Raw genomic sequence first — 4,542 nt, forward strand, 5'->3', positions numbered from 1 at the left:
CCTACTTGTGATCTCCAACAAAAAGAGTACATTGGAGCTAACATTCCGTGGAGGACAAAGGTTCTTATTGCTCAATTAAGAACCAACTCGCATCAACTTTGGCGTGAAATAGGACAGTGGAAAAAACCTAAAGAAGCTCAGGAAGAACGAGTGTGTACATTTTGCACATATGGGGCAGTGCAATCAGAAAACATTTCATTTTGGAATGTGATGTGTACATTTTGTATGTCTCGGGCAATGGAAGAGGAAAAACATTTCATTTTGGAATGTGATGTGTACATTTTGCATGTCTCGGGCAATGGAATAGAAAAAACATTTCATTTTGGAATGTGATACGTTCAAAAACATCAAAGAAAGCTATGGGAATATGTTAGCATCGATTTTTTGGCATTATCTTTTCAACAAGAGAATTATTGGAAGGAAATTATGAAAATATATTAACATCGATTTTTTGACATTGTCTTTTCAAAAAAAATTGTTAAAAAATTGAATCAACCTCTCGTCAATTTAAATAAAAAAAATTAAATTGTGAAAAGCTAAAACAAAAAACTGATAATGCCTTTAACTATTTTTATATAACATAGATTAAAATATCATATCATTTTATTTTAAAATAAAATTACGACTCACTTTCACTTCCACAAAAATCCCGATATTAGAAATAAAAATATGTAGCTGGATTGATCTGACAAAAAAAATCTATCACTCCAACAGAAATCCGGATTATTAAAAATAAAAATATGTAGCTGGAATGATGTGACAAAAAATACATTGGATCACGGGAGGTTTTAATTTAAGAAAAAACGAACGGAGCAGTGTCGCTGGATGGCTGGAAGCAAACGTCAAAATGGTGGCAAGTTCGAGATTCGACAAAAGGACAAAACATTAGGCGTCGTCCAAAACATTAAGGCTAAGTCTGGGCTAAATCTTCCTCCAAAACCCCGAATTTCTGGCAAAAATCAAGAAACGGGAGAGTTAGCTGTCGGTGAACGTGGCTGTGAGCAAAGAATATTAAAAAAGAATGGCAATGCCGAACACAAAACATCAAAAAGGTGGCAACCCCGAATTTCTTGCCAGAATCAAGACACAGGTGAGTTAGCTGTTGTCAACGTGGCTGTAAGCAAAGAATATTAAAAAGAGGGCAAGGCTGAGCACAAAATGTCAAAATGGTGGCAAATTGACGAAAGACAGAAAGAAATTATTTTAACCAGGTTAAAAATAGTTTACAAGACAGATTGTTTCTTCATCTTGATGTATTCTGCTTTTTTCTGTGAAGCTTCACAATAACTGCTCAGACTTTTTTGTTGATGTATTTTTTGTTTGTAAAGCTTCACAATAACTCTCAGACTTTTCGACAAACCCCTCACTAAATAGATTATTTACAATAACTGCTCCGAGCTTTTCGACAAAACCCTGGCTAAATAGATTATCCAAAGAGCTAGCTGCCAACATATCTGCATGAATTTCTTAAAAAACTCAAGAAACATATAGATGGTGGGTTGGTAGAGGTGATGTATGTCGTCCTGTGAGTTGGGTTGGGTTGTAATAGGCTCTTATCTTCGTCTCCTCTCATGTTTTTCTTCTAATTCTACCATTATGCCACTTCATCGATTTCAGGATCCGTGCAGAACAGCTATTGAGCTATTTTGGTAAGTCATGCCTCTTTGCTCATCCAATGCTGCTTCTTGTTTTGTTCAGGTTCGATTCCCTTACAGTTCAGAAGCCCTGTTTTGCACTTTTATTATTCAAGATTTTATCTACCGTTTGTTTTTTATAAGCTCTAGCAACTTACGTTCAGTTGGCGGTCCACATCATGTGGATGACAATTTTAAATGTGATGTGTTGTTTATATGGTTTTTCGTTATAAATCTACTACACAGTGAAATTTAGAAACCATACAAACAATATGATCAGCTGCAAAATCTAGAGTATAGAATTTTAAATGTAGCTTAGTACTTCAGTCGCCTTAGCTTTGGCATTGGGTTTTTCAAACTTTCAGATACAAAAAATGCAGAGCAGCTCTTAATAGATTTGCAAAAAATGCCCTAAATCTCTGTGAGAAGTGACCCCAAGCTGCCACTATTCCTTCCTGTGTTTAAGTGAGGGTCCTATCGTAAGGTTAACTTGTCTTCTTTGTTATGATACCCTCATTGTTCAAACCAAGGATCATAGGAGTTACTTGTGTATTTATAATTGGCTTTTTCAGTTCCATGGACAATTACTTGGGCTCGAGTAGACTGAAAAATCAATGCTGCACATTCAGATAAAGCATGGACATGTAAAACATAAACAAAGGTGGATTTTGACTATATACAACTTAAAACATGTAACATTTCCAATGCATCTTTGTTTATATCAACACTTCAAATTTGGGCTTTGCTCCAACAAAGATGTTCAATGCCAGAAATATAATGGAATAAGGATGCAGGTGTTTTTAACTCCTGCGCACTGCAAGAACTCAGGGGCACTGGATTCTAATGATTGCTCCACAATGTCACAAAAGAAACTAGTTTTTGAGATGGTAGGATAGTTTGAAATCCATTTTGTCTAATTAATTGTTCTCCACCGTTACCAAACCATCATGCAAATTTTGTTTTTTCCTTAATTCCAACTGAAAGAAGCAGAATCTAGCAACATGCATCAACGCCTTCTCCGGCAGAAAACTATTATGTTCACGTTTGTACTGCGAATAGCCATAGTTCTTATTATTATTCGAATCTCAAAGCATGTGAAAAGTCGCGAATAGCCATAGTTATTATTATTCGAATCTCAAAGCATGTGAAAAGTCAAGTATACATGAAATTGTTTCTAAATTTGTAAATATTTTTTCATTCCTGTTGTCTTTAGTGTGATTTTTTAGAAGTTTTTTTTTGGGTTTTTCTAATCTAATTTCTTTAAAATCCTGTCCGAATTTATTGAAATCACAAGTTTGATGGATAACCCTGCACAATCCAAGTACCCTAGAAATTTTTCAGGGTGCTGAATCCGTATATACAGTAAAAAAACCAGTGAAATAACACAAATCAAAATTTCACCTCAAAATTTTCTGTCAGATTTCAACATTAAAAAATCCAAAAAATCACACTAAGACAACTCCTTTTCATTTTACGTATTTAATTTGAGTCAAATACTCAACTATCCAAATTTTATACAATTCAATAATCTGAGACTTAAAAATTCACACCCCCTCCCATATCTAGAAGATCTTATAGAAGGGATTTTTAATTTTCACATCATTGAATTGTATGCAATTCTCTTACGAAGTCTTAAAATTCGCTTCGTCAATAATTATTGACCATTGATTGTTTTTAAATGTATGCATGTGCAGTGAAGAAATAGCCTTCAGAGATATCGATAGTTTCATAATTACACATAATACGAGTTTATATTCTTAATCTCGGTTTTATTCCATAATGCAGAATGTGGATATTAAACATTTGGGGTATAATACATAGAAAAGCAGAATGGGAATTTCTATGTTGAGCAAGCATTTTTATATGCTCTGCAGTGGGTAGGGAACTAAATGACAGCTACATAGTTATCAGATAACAGGCTGCTGATTTTTGCATCGTCAGTATATAGCATACTGGTAAAATTGTTCTACAAGAATTTGACAACATGGAGTGCCCGGGCTGTTTACGATTAGTTACAAAATTGTTTTCTAGGAAAAGAGAATACTTTCCAATTTATGTTTACACTTGCTTGTACACTATTGGTTATCGTCCTGTAGTTTTGGGCATATGAAAAGAAACCTGAATGGTTTTCATTGAAATGGGAATGGATGGCCAACGGAAATTATACAGCATCCCAACATTTTGAAAATGCAGCTGTAAAAGACAGGGCAGTGAACAGTGAATCTCAAACTTTGGAGCATTATTGCAGCGATGTGTTTGTCGACGAACTTTGACACGGATGCTAAAGTGGAGTCAACTACTGCCAAAGGTCATTGCTTGATAAAAGCATTACTTGATAAATTTTCGAAAAAACAAACGAGCTTCAGCATAAATACACACAATGCAACAATAAGTAATAGTTTTAGAAATTTACTTGCTTCTGCACTACAAAGAAATGGAAAAAGTGACAGTGAAGTGTCACAGTGACACAGCATCAAATCAAAGAGTTGAAATTCAAACCGAAGGCTCTGTAACATAAAATTCGAGAATCTGTGACCTTTTTACCTTTAAAAGATACAAGGTTTACTGGATTTTCAGATCAAGGCCACACTTGGTTCATGAGCACTTTGAGAGGGAAAAAAGAAAATGGCAATTCCGAGCACTTTTTCTTTCCGTCTAAAATCTCTAATGGTAGGATTCTTTGTGTGCAGGGGAGGGATCCCAATTATGGTTCCCAGAATTCTTATGGGTTTGCCTAGCCACGGCAATTGCCGCCCACTTCAATTCTGCTTCCTGGTCTAACATTCGTATCTGACAACTATTATGGCTATGTAAATCCCTGGCACAGCTTGACAGCATTGACAGGTTTTGTAAATTGGCATAAGGAAAATGAATGTACAGTGCCGGAGAGCTTGTAAAGACAATGGGT

At 35.2% G+C, this 4,542-nt stretch overlaps 1 long non-coding RNA gene across 1 annotated transcript; it reads left to right on the forward strand.

The window, feature by feature from the left end:
* The first annotated feature begins 903 nt into the window (after nucleotides 1-903).
* On the forward strand, nucleotides 904-3,684 carry LOC149181724 (uncharacterized). Its single transcript, XR_016257559.1, has 3 exons — nucleotides 904-1,090; nucleotides 1,618-1,649; nucleotides 3,420-3,684. It is a non-coding gene; the product is annotated as an uncharacterized LOC149181724 (long non-coding RNA).
* Nucleotides 3,685-4,542: the final 858 nt, after the last annotated feature.

Source organism: Pinus tabuliformis, chromosome 3_2, assembly GCF_031772625.1.
Source record: "Pinus tabuliformis cultivar Carrire ecotype Pingquan chromosome 3_2, CPIR1, whole genome shotgun sequence".
NCBI classification, from domain to species: Eukaryota; Viridiplantae; Streptophyta; class Pinopsida; order Pinales; family Pinaceae; genus Pinus; species Pinus tabuliformis.